The sequence below is a fragment of the Electrophorus electricus genome, chromosome 19 (genome assembly GCF_013358815.1).
Source record: "Electrophorus electricus isolate fEleEle1 chromosome 19, fEleEle1.pri, whole genome shotgun sequence".
Lineage (NCBI taxonomy): Eukaryota > Metazoa > Chordata > Actinopteri > Gymnotiformes > Gymnotidae > Electrophorus > Electrophorus electricus.
In genome coordinates this window covers 16281667-16295081 of record NC_049553.1, presented here as the reverse complement: position 1 = coordinate 16295081, position 13415 = coordinate 16281667, and positions in this window count along the sequence as shown.

The following is a 13415-nucleotide window of genomic DNA, read 5'->3' as shown; positions in this document are numbered from 1 at the left end:
GAGTTGAAAGATTTTTTTCTGAAGAAAGAAGAGAAAAAGAAGCAAGAGAGTTGGATGTAGGGGTATGAACACTGATTGGAAGAGTGGGAACAATGGAAAAGGACTGTTGGATTTCTGCAGCCTTCTCCTCAAAGAAGGTGATGAAATCCTCAGGAGTAAGAGGGATGAGCAAGGAGGAGGAAGGTTAAGGAGAGAAGAAAAAACACTGAAGAGCTTTCGTGAATCAGATGCTGATTAAAATTTTCCTCTGTAGTAGGATGACTTTACAAATGTTACTTCCAGTGAGTATTTGGAAAGGAAAGACTGGTATGAGTTGATGTCTGAAACTAGGTGTGTTGGCTGGGGCAAGGTTTTACGAGTCCAGAAGGGATCGCCTATTGCATGCCTATTGCAGGTCTTACAAGGATGCGTGCGAGCTCTAGAGTGGCGTGCACCCTTCACAGACAGAGTTGCAGGTGAGACTTCCACCTGCATGCAGGAGTCTACAGTTCGCTTCAACTCTACATCAGAATCAGAGTCCAGGGAAGCTCCTCCATGTCTAAATGTGAAGCAACCTGTGAAATCTGACTAGACACTCAATATGGAAGTCAGTATGGGAATTTTCCTGGCCCCTACATCCCTGCTTGGTCAAAAACAGAAACAAAACCAAGAACTCAAAATGAAACAAACGAAAATTACAAAACACTATGAACAAGAGATCTACAGTAAGAATTCAGAAACCACATGAAATTTAAAATGACATTCCAACAACAATGACCAGCACAAAGATTAGAATGAGATATAAATACACAGGGACGTGAAGGAGAAATAAGACGTGTGAAATTAAACAAACAAGAAATACCTGAAGTCAATACAAGGCAAGGAAAAAACCTGAAAAGACAGGTGGAGAAAAGGGCAAAATCACTATCACATGGTGACATTGCCATAGTAACAGGACAACAACAGAAATTAAAACAAATATGGCACTTGGCACCATGGGAATTATGATGCATGTGTCTGGAAAGAATTGACAGAGCAGTTACTGATGACTTGTTTTAAGCGTGTGGACGTTTTAAGGAGAATTTTTCATCATTGCAGTTACTTTTCTCTCTTTGTGATTGTGTAGATTTTTAAAATCTTTTGTTTCTCTGTCTGTGTAGAGTTTCCAGTGTCTCTCAGCCATTACTGAATCTGCAGATGTACCCCTCACCACTGTCAGTCCTCCCCTCTATTTTGAGGATATAACAAAGTCTGTGTATCAGCTGAGGAACAAAGAATTCTGTTACCAGGAGTTCATAAAGACATCCAAAAGAGGTAGTTGACAAAGATAACATTGGAGAAAATTAAACTGCGCCATGTGACTGTTATTAATTTGTTCATTTTAAACATATTTTATGTTCCAAATTGTAACATTGCAACTGTGTAGTATTGTAATTGTAATAAAAAAAACTTTTTAAGTTAGTCTACAAAATTTAGAAGATGCTCTTGTCCAGAGAAAATTACAGAAGGACTTTATTTTCTTAACTTAATCCTATGCTAGTACAAAGTTTAAGAATACCATCAATTACAGATAAGTTATCAGTTACAAATTATTTAAGTGCTTGTTAAGGGATGGCCCTTCTCCCCCAAATTTGAAGACAGTGATTAAAAAAAGATTGTGCTATTCTGTTACTCAATCCAATGTAACAGTAACTGACACGGTCCAAAGACGTCACAAGATTCTCACACAATCAGCTTCTCATAGGAAACCCTGTCAAATGTGAAGACCAGCACTGTACAAAGCTGACCCTGCACAAAAGAACTTCATGTTGTGACAGTGGTGGCACAGAGGGAACGAGAGGTGAAGGAGCTGAAAACAGTCATTTGCTAAGCCTAGAGGTGTAACGAAGTGCATTGCTCTTAGGCCCACTAATGTGCAGCGCTGACTTCAGGAACCTGTGGACTTAAATAAGAGGGAAAATAAGGATCAGGTGATTAGGCTTTATAGGCAGGTGACTGGGACTGTGGCAGGTGTGGGCGTGTCCCTCCTGATGGATGACTGGCCCACGGTGACATCTGTAATCTAGCTACATCTTAGATAGCCGGTAATTTGGCTCGTAGTAAACCTACTATTAGTTTACACACATTTTCCAGTGGTGTAGACAGGGGCCTGATGTTTTGGTTTCTGGGTTGTCAGAACGAGGGTGTGTGGAATCTGGAGACTTGTGGATGAGGGTGGGTATTACAAATTTAAGAGAGGGCATTAGTAAATGCATAGAGGATAACTTGAATATAAATAAATTAGGTTTTGGGTTGAGGTTAAGGTTATGGTTATGCTTAGGTTTTGGGTGGAGGTTAAGGTTAGTTGCTTTGGTTTGAGAGCCAATTGGTGGTGTATAACCCACTGTTCCATGTGTGAGTAAACTTGACTCTGATTCATTTGTGACAATGTTATAGATACTCTGATGAGAGTTTATTAATTAACTATAAAGCACCATTCAAAATAGTTGCACATTTTTCACTATAGCTGCAACAGAATATTCTTAAAATGAAGAAACTGTTTTTCATTCCAGGACTAACCACTGCATGGCGCAAATGCTACAGACTGGCTGCAGTGTGTCTGGAGCTGTTGTGTGTCCTACTGCTGGCAGCAATTATAGTAATATCGATCAGATTAATTGTAGAGAGAGACCAGTTATACACCAGTTACAGCGACCTCACTACTCAGAGAGACCAGTTACAGAAGCTGGCCGATTTAGGTGAGTAAAGACACCTACCCCAAGACTCTGTCCCCCAGTTACATGAATTACTTCTTGGTTATAGATGTGTACAAATAAAATCTTATTTCTGATTTTAGATGTTGTTCATTATCAGAGGTCGGTAGAGTAGCCAAAAGCTGTACTCACCTAAATGTACTGTTACTATAAAATAATAATTACTCCAGTAGAAGTAAAAGTAGTCATTAAATTATCACCCAAGTAAAACTACAAAAAAATATCTGTTAAACTACTGAGGTAGTTACTTCACTGGAACTCATTTAACAAGATTCAGGCCTCAGGAACATCCCTCTTGTTATGTTTGTCCCTTCCTGGCATTGCAGTTCCCACAGCAACACCATTATGTATATTTACTTCCTGACTAGTCAGTATACCAAGCTGTGTTTGCTTGCCTCTTTTGCTCCAATGTGAGTCAGACTCTGCTTGTATTTTTTGGCCTTGCCTACCACCTTGGCCTTCTGTACCTCTGCTGTTTTTTCTCTGTGTACAACCCAGTTTTGTAATGAGGCTCAAACCCAGTCAGACAGGTGGCGATACCAACAGTCTGCTGGGTGAGCGCTACCACGCTTTAATGGTGGTGGGCCCATGTGCAGAACAGTAAGAAACAGGTAAAACAAGAGAAGTAAGAAAACAAACATGGGGAGTCACACCCCGGCTACTTTATTGCGAGGCAAACAAGCTCCTACTAGACTGCGGCAGCCATTAAGTGACCTGTGCCTATATCACACTCCAAAGGAACAGACGACGACGAAGCAGGTGGAAGAAAATAAACACCATGCTGAGCACAGAAAAAAAGGGAAAACAAAGGATGCCACAGGAAGAATGGCAGCCAGATACACTGGGGAAAACCAAACTAAAACTTCCCAAACAAAACCAGAAAACAGGGAGGAGCTTTAGTGACTAAGAGAAGCTGAGAGAGAGAGAGAGAGAGAGAGAGAGAGAGAGAGAGAGAGAGGGAGAGAGGGAGAGAGAGAGAGAGAGAGAGAGAGAGAGAGAGAGAGAGAGAGAGAAGACTAGAGAAGGGAGGGGACGTGTAAAAACACAGACACCCTCGCAGATCAGAAGAGAGCTGTAGCACAAGGGCTCACAAACCTCAATACCCACAGTTACCAGCTAGGAGCTTGTAACACTTTAACAAAGCCCCAACACTGAGTGACTGGGTCCCTGGGCGTATATAGACCTAGCACAGCTGTTAGGCATCAAGCCTGATTGGTTGTGTGCCTGACTTGAGGCCTCCCCCTGGTAGCCGGTGACCTGGCGCCAACTCTTACAGGTTTTTGACTGCAGTTTTGGCTTTGGACTTTGACTTCAGCTCCTTTTTCTTTCATTTTGATTAAAGCTCATAACCTATACTTGGACTCATCTCACCTCTCTGAGCCTCATATGTTTCACCCCACAGCACCACCCATGTAAACATGTTCCCACCGAAGGTGCACATATATAAAAATTACATTTTTACACAAACGTAAAAATGTACACAAACGCTTCACCAATATAACATCAACCCATGTACATACTGATAAAATAAACATTAATTTTTACAAACAATTTTGTGTGAATTCACCTAGGCAGATGTATTCTTTTTTTCTATACTAACTCTGTTACACCTTATACTGAGCAAATACAATAAAACTGAATCTATCTATGAAAACAATCAAAGAAAAATATAAACACACATTATTTTTATTAAGTGATGCAAGCTAACTAGCTAATAGATTGCAGTTTTTCAGTGGTGTAAACACACTAGTACAAACCTAAATAAAAATTGGCTGTAAACAGTGGCTGTGTGCTATGAAAGTCACGGTGTCACTGCTATGGTGCTCCATTTTATTTAAATTTGTATAGTCAGCATGTTGCTTATTATATTGTATCTGCTTCAAAAAGGACTGAATGGGGTCTCATTAAATGGGGTGGTTTACTGTGTGTAATACGTCTAAATAAATGGGAGCGGTTCACTGTGTAATACGGCTAAATAAACAGGGGTGGGTCACTGTCTAATATATCTAAACACACTGGCCACATAATCTGAATGTTTGAAATTAAAGATGATGTCGATGACAAAAATATGAATAATAAAAGCATTTGAATAATTGATACATTAGAAAAAGTCCTAAATGAGGAATTTGTTTCTAGTTCCAGGAATAATCAGTGCAGGGATTCGATGCTACAGACTGGCTGCAGTGTGTCTGGCCTTGTTGTGTGTTCTCTTACTGGCTGCCATCACAGTACTGTGGCTCAGGTTCAATGCAGAGAGAGACCAGTAACACAACAGTTACAGCAGTCTTACTGCAGAGAGAGACCAGTTACAAAAGCTGCATGAATTAGGTAAGTAAATACACCTGTCCCATGACTGTGGGTCCCCCCTTGTTCCATATGTAGTGAATTACTATGGGGGCGGGGTTTACCTGTACACCTCTCGGTTTTATATCTAATTTCTTGTATCAGATCTGCTATAGGCATAATAATTTCTGTTTCACATTCAGGGTCCTGATCAAGAATTTGATATGTCTGTTGATATCACTATATTGACCCTTCCAAATTCTTAATGAGTCACATTCAGGGAATTGGTAAAAGTGGAAATAATATGAAATAATGCTAGACATGGCCATACATATTATATGTATAAATGTAAATAAAAATACGGTTGGCAAATGTACATTTGATTAATTTGAGAATTCCAGCCGAAAAATTGGAGCCATGACAACAGTTTTCTCCCCATTGTGGTTTTCAAAACTTCACAACTGAATCACATAAATGTGTCTCATGCAGCAGCACCTTCTCTGCATTACATTTACTTCCCTTTTCCCCATGCACAGCATGGACCAATCACCACTACTCTGCCCAACAATGACCAATCACCACTACTCTGCCCAACAATGACCAATCACCACTACTCTGCCCAACAATGACCAATCACCTCTACTCTGCCCGACAGTGACCAATCACCTCTACTCTGCCTGACAGTGACCAATCACCTCTACTCTGCCTGACAGTGACCAATCACCTCTACTTTGCCTGACAGTGACCAATCACCTCTACTCTTTCTATTTCATGCAGTAATTGAAGCTGCAGCAATTGTGTATGTTATTTTTGCACATTTGGAGACATCTGCCATTAGTGTGTCCCACTGCACATTCATTCACAGATTTCTGGCTCTGAGACATACCACCTGACATGAGAAACAGAGACTTGAGGGAGGAGGCCTAGTAAGAAATATGATTGGGCCAGCCTAATGCAAGCATAGAAAATGAACCAGTGGGCTCACTTTCCCTGCTTTATGGGGCAGTCTTTAGCCATTTTATTAAAATTAAAAACTATAAATTAAATTGTATAGTTATATATATACAGCCCAAAGGTGTGTGGGCCCACTAGAAGAATGCCAGGTATGCCAGGTCCTGCGTATACCAAACCTGAAACTGTAATGGCCTGTGTGCCGCAGGGGGAGGAGCAGGACGTTCAGACTCCCTCGACGTAGACAGACATTTATTGACATACATAAAGACAATGGCACTCCCATGTAACGTAAACAGTGAAAGTCAGTTGTATTATTCTGGTGTATTATTACAGTTTAAATTAGGAACATGCATAATGCATAATCTGGTGCATTATTTCAGCCAGAGAGATCTCTGAACTATGAGAAGGCAATAATGATATAATTATGCTTTTGATAAGAGTTACTGTGCACAGCAATTTAAATCATTTTCTATAGTTAGTACATACAAGCTGGAATTAATTGTATTGTAACCATTAGTATTGTGTAATATTGCTTTTAGTCCAAAGCTGTTACTCATTGAAAACTTTTCTCTTTCAGACTGCCTTTACTGATCTGTAAATCCTGTTTATTTCTGTTGGCTCACTGCTTTGGTATTTTATCATAGTTGTCACTTATTACTGTAGCTTTCATCATGTCTTAATCTCTATTTTATTTTCATTTATCTGCTGCATTGCCATTTTATTATCCTTGTGTTTTACCCTGTTATTCTTTCTAATCATGTTTTTATTTGCTATCATAAAGCATCCTTGAGTATCCTGAAAGACACTTAAATAAAATGTATTATTATGATTATTATTATAACTAGAATGAATCATTTGTGGTTTGAGTGGGGAAGGTTTGAGGTGCAGTGTAGGAGTGATGGAGAGCAGGCTGTAGGAGGGGAGGGATGTAGACAGAACTGGAGTGAAGAGTGGGGAAACATGCATGTTAGAAATGAGCTGGACACAGGAGTTTCAGCCATGCTCTCTCTCCCTTATTGTTTAATCAAAGTCATGTATTTATATAGTTCTTTGTTGATGTTTTGTTGTTTTGTTTTGTTTTGTATGTGTGTGTGGGGGGGGGGGGGAGAGAGTGGTAGCTCAGTAGTTAAGGTACTTGGCTTGTGATGGGATGGTTGCTGGTTCAAGCTCCAGCACTACCAGGTTGCCACTGTTTTTGAACCCTGAGCAAGACCCTTAAGCCTCAATTGTTCAAGTTGTATTCAGTCAGAATTGTAAGTTGCTTTGGATAAAAGGTATCAGCTAAATGCTTTAAATGTTTTGCCTTAGATTCTGTTACATTCAAGGCTTCTTGTCTGAACCTAGTTGCTTGCTTGCTGTTATCCATGACATAACGTCAGTCAACCATGCTGAGAGATGCCTGGAAACCTGAGTGTCAGAAGGTGGGAAGGAAAGAATTTGGTGTCTTTGGCATAGCAATGGTAGGAGGAGCCATGAAAAGATATTACATCACCCAAAGAATGAGTATACAAAGAGAAGAGGTCCTAACATTGAGCCCTGGAGGGCACCGGTAGAGAGTCTATATGGACTGGACATGTATCTGTGCTACCTGATTGGTCTGTCCCTCCAGATAGGACTATAACCTTTTCCAATCAGAGTCAGTCACACCAAGGCTGGAGAGAACAGAGAGGAGGAGGATGTTGTCAAAGGCTGCTGAAAGGTCCTAAAGAATCAAAACAGATGATAGTTTGGTAGCATGAAGTTTCTCTGTCACTGATATGAGAGCTGTTCCTGGTGAATATACTGGTTTGTAGCCAGACTGAGGAAAAGAGATAATTGATTGTAAATGGTTTGGTCAAGAACCTTTGAGCTGAAAGAGAGAGGTGATACCAGTCTGTAATTGCCTATGTTGGAGCTGTCAATTGTGGCATTCTTTAAGATTGGTACTATACTGGTGGTTTTGAATACAGTTGGTATATGTCCAGGGGATAAGGAGTTGTTAATGATGAGAAAGATGAAAGGAAGCAGATCTCCTGAGATTGTGTGAAACAGAATGTAAGGAATGGGATCCAGCAGCCATGTAGTTTGGTTACTGGAAGTCAGGAGTTGAAGTATTTTATCTGAGGAAAGAGAAGAAAATAAGCCAGAGTTGTAAGTAGGAAAATGATCACTGGTTGGAAAAGTGGGAACAGAGGAAAAGGACTGGCGGATTGCTGCAACCGTCTCCTCAAAGAAAGTCACAGGTGAGGTTTCCACCTGCATGCAGGAGTCCGCAGATCTCTCAGAAGCTCCTCTATGTCTATGTCTAGAAGAGAGGCAACTGAGCGGTGGGATCCCACATCCTACAGAGGGTTGCAGTATTCCTCCTGCCCGTTTCTGTGTGGTCTTAAAATCAACATTTTTTAATTCTCGTGGAACCAGCAAATTCTTACTAAACCTTCAATATTAAAGTCAGTGTGGGACTTTCATGGCCCCTACATCCCCCCTTAGCGCACACGTTCTCTAGTTACTCAACATGTCAAAGCATAGAGCTCATTTTTCTAGCTTTTAGTATTGTTTTCAAAATCATAACATCACAAAATACATGAATACAGCATAACTGTTATTACATAGCCTCTCTGACATTTTAAATGCTCCAGAATTAGAGGGTGAATGTGTTTTTTGTTACACTAAGGGACAAAATGCAACCTAACAAGTACAAATAGATTAGAGTGCAAATACCATTGAAATAAGATACTACTTGTTATAACCCTGTTAAAATGTCTAGATGTATGGGAAAGAGTGATGTGGTATGCAAGGGCAGATGGAAGAGAAAGACAATAAAAGCACATCTTGATAAGGCACTTGCTTGTGATTTTATATATATATATATATATATATATATATATATATATATATATATATATATATATATATATATATATACATACACATATACACACATACACACATACACACACACTATATTGCCAAAAGTATTCACTCACCCATCCAAATTGTAACGTGGGTTTGAATGCAGGTCAGATGAGTGATGACACCAACAGCCTAAAACCAAAGGAAAAACACCACATCTCTGCACTGACATGTGAACAGTAGCTACTTAACCAACACCATCTCTGCCTTTCAGTTGTTAGTCTTCACACTTTATATGCAGCAAATGCTCAACTGTCAGCTCATCTCTACAGCAAACACACATTTACAATGAACACTTGTTGTGCTGTTTCATGATTTATCCCTCCCAACTGGGTGTGGCAACCTTCCGATTACAAGTGAAGTACCTTAACCACTGAGCTACCACTGCCACGGTTATGTTTCTTTGTACTCAGTGCTTATGTGTTTCCTAGTCTGTGTTATAGCCTACTTAACCTGTGTGCTTTCATGTGTTTAGTTCTTGTCGCTGTTTGTGTTTAGTTACTTGTGTATTCTAGCCCTTGTCTCATTTGTAATGTATCTCCATGCTCTCCGTGTTGGCTCTATGACCCTGGACTGTAACAGAGACTCTGATTCTGGATTTGCCCTGAATAAATCTTGCTCTTCTCCGCACATGCATCCGCCTCCTTACCGCTCAATGTTACATGCTGTTACATTTATTACACCATTAATGTACTATTTCACTGTTTTATGTTTTATTGTGTTTATCTTTTAAAAAAAATTGTCCATACACATGCAGTCATCAATAATGTCATTGTTTTAATATGAGTCACTTGCCTTGAAGTGAACAGTCAAGGCACAAAGATGTTATATGAGTGACTATGAAACATGGGCCAATTGTCATTATGGGCCACTGTAGTCACTATGGACCACTGTAGTCACCGTGGAACACTGTAGTCACTATGGACCACTGTAGTCACCGTGGAACATTGTAGTCACTATGGACCACTGTAGTCACCGTGGAACACTGTAGTCACCATGGACCACTGTAGTCACCGTGGACCACTGTAGTCACTATGGACCACTGTAGTCACCGTGGAACATTGTAGTCACTATGGACCACTGTAGTCACCGTGGACCACTGTAGTCACCGTGGACCACTGTAGTCACCATGGACCACTGTAGTCACCGTGGAACACTGTAGTCACTATGGACCACTGTAGTCACCGTGGAACACTGTAGTCACCATGGACCACTGTAGTCACCGTGGACCACTGTAGTCACTATGGACCACTGTAGTCACCGTGGAACATGGGCCAAAAGCCCTTGTGCAGTAGTGTGTTTACAGAATATCTTAACCTGTAGGACTTGCCTACTATAAACCTACTAAAGGCCAGCAGGTACAATAGTGGACTTTTAAGGACAGAGTGTGAATGCAAACAAACCAATTAGACTACATTACAAGTGGTTTGTGCTGTTTTGATACAAGTGTTACACATAAGAAAATAACAATCTATCAACATTTTATGCACATCTATAAAATTAAACAATATCATTGACATACATACTACAAGCAACAGCCCCAGACGCACACAGGAAGTCTTACCACAAATCAAAGAGGAAGAGAAGCCTATCTTTTAGCACTAGCAGATGCCCAACTGTCAGCTCATCTCTACATGAAATACACATTTACAATGAACAATTGTTGTGCTGTTGTAATGGCCTGACTGCCGCAGGTCAAGGAGCAGCATGTGCAGACTCAATCGATGTATGCAGACGTTTATTAAACAAACACAAATGCAAATTACATGAGCACAGATACAAACATGGACAATGACGACAACTAAGCACAGTCCTACAGCAGTTTAAATACAGACAGACATAATGAGACTAAACCAGGTGCAGTTGTGTGCTAAACAACATAGGGGTGGTTACAAACGAGACAGACAATGAACTCCCACTGCACACAGTGAGCCGTACCATGTGACCAGTGGGACAGGGAGCGTTCCGTGACAGCTGTTACATTGATTCAGCCATTTCACAGATTTCTTTTCCATTTGGGTTGTTTTTAGACCCATTAGAACTATAATATTATGTTCACTCAAATTCAAAGTATTGCACATTTATAAAAAGTGGTCCTTACCCTTTATTTCTTAATTTTCCAGACTTGGTCAAGAGCAAGAGATATTATTATTATTATTGTAGAATGTTCCCACTATTTCAGTAAAATAGATGAATATGTAGTTGTTAACATCAACATTAGTTCAAATCTGCCTCCATGCATCGAGTCATAACATACTGAGGTCCCACTATGTGTGCAGCTAACACTCATACCACCATTCAACTATTAGAACACAGAACTAGACCACCACAGTCAACCCAATCTTTGGCAGACTAAAATCTCATGCTCAGTCCCAAACACTGTTTGTCCTCTTTGATCAATGCAAATTGATTCCACATGATTCCTTTAGCATTATTTAGGTATTCTAATCAAATAATTATTGCACTTTTTACTGAATGTATGCTTTAAAGTTGGCTTTCTGTGAAATAACAGATGAAGAAATTTGTTAAAATGATGGACACACCTATCAGCCAACTTCCTTTTTGCAATATGTTATGCATTATTCATCATTCAAAGACAAGCTCAGTACAGAATGTGAGAATGTTTTGGAAATTGGAGGTCCCCACTCTCATCATTCCTGTGGTGTAAACAGACAGTCCTCCCATTGCCGTGAGAATGCTGTACTCCATTCTCTGGAAATGTGTTACAGGTTTATCACATTCCAGTGCAGCTCTAGTGGAACTTTTATTTATAGTCACTGTGAAATGCAGACCAGTAGTACATAAGCAGGAGGTGCTATTACTTTAAAAAATCAATTCTCCATCTGAATATATTTTCTTTCTTTAGAAAGACAATCAAACTGAACTGCACTTCTGTTTAATTTCTCAGTTATTCATTTACCATCTAAAACTACAACATGTCCTCCCCACATACCACTGATTTTCTGTTGGTTTGTTGGTTTGTTTTTTATGTCTTTATTGCTCTGCATGCTTTGCTTCCTTTGGTTATGCCCCTGCACAGGTTTCCTGTGTTTCCCTCTTCACCTGTGTCTAATCATATACAGGTGATTTACCTTCATCACATCTCTTATAAAGCCCACTGCTGTCAGCCTTTTCTTGTGAATTGTTTGACTCTTTGACTCTGACTATTTGACTCTTAGATTATTTTGTCTCTACTTTTTTTCTTTATTAACTTAGTTAGCTTACCTAAGAATTGTTAATTTTAGGTTGTTTACCTTGTTAGGCTTGTTATTCTAGTGATCCTAATGCTGGTCATTAATAGGATACTAGTCAGTGATTGTTATGCATGTTTTTCCTTTCTGCTTATTCAATAAACATATTTTGGTAATTACATCTGTGAGCCAAGAGAGAGAGTAATAGTATACACTAACAGTCAAAATGATTTATTACTTGATTTGATTGATTGATTTGACAGCTGTCGATCATCCCCCACACACACACACACACACACACCGCCCTGAGCCTATATATATACGCACAGTACACCAGTCTTTCTCCACTTTTTCTGTCTGTTCAGTATCCTCTGACACATACTCTGCAGTCAGAGGTCATTGACACTCTCTCTCTCTCTCTCTCTCTCTCTTTTTCTCTCTCTCACTCTCACACCTCCTCACATCTTATCTGCCAGATGTACTCAAACAGGGCAGTAAACAAACAAAACATCATAAAGTTTCCATTTATTTATTTTTTCTGAGATCTCTAATCAAATGTGTTTACTCTATAAGTTTTATCACACTAGGCTCTTGCCCGTTATCATACCTTGGGCCCTTAACACTTTTCAGTGCATTCCACATCTGGGAGTGGTGTTGGGGAGGGTGTTGGATTGTAATTTACAGCTTTTATCTGCAAACCATCTCGTTTCCCCACCGAACCTTTCTTTCTTAGGTACTGCACTCCTGTAGTTCACAGCCATAATTGTAAACGATACTTAGGGGTTAACATATACCCACATACATTTTATATACATATATTTTCCTTTTTTGTTGCATGTCTCTTCTTCTTCTTCTCTTTCTCTTCTCCCCTTCTCTTTTATTTCCCTCTGCTAACTCAAATTCAGATTTTATAGATGAGCTGAACAAGCTCCACCCAGAAAGTCAACACTGCGCGTTGTAAGACTAGAATCAAACTCTTGACACCTAAATAAAGAATCCAATCACTATCAAAGGCTCTCACAACAGTACAAGAAGGCTATAACTACTATTGCAAGTCTCCTTCTCTGATCATAGTCTAACCTTTTCTATCCTTAATAATAGCTAGGATAATGATGTCAACTGTGTATGTATGGACAAAATGTGTATGCTTGTAAATATGCAAGGATGTGGAGCATGAAGAATGTGTGTGATAGTATGATGTGTGTATAAGAGGTTTGATAGTGTGTGTGAGAGAGGATGATAGTGTGTTAGTGTGTGTGTGTGTGTGAGAGAGAGAGAGAGAGAGAGAGAGAGAGGGGGAGAGAGAGTATAATGGTGTGTTAGAGATTCGATGGTGTGTGTGTGTGTGAGAGAGAGAGAGAGA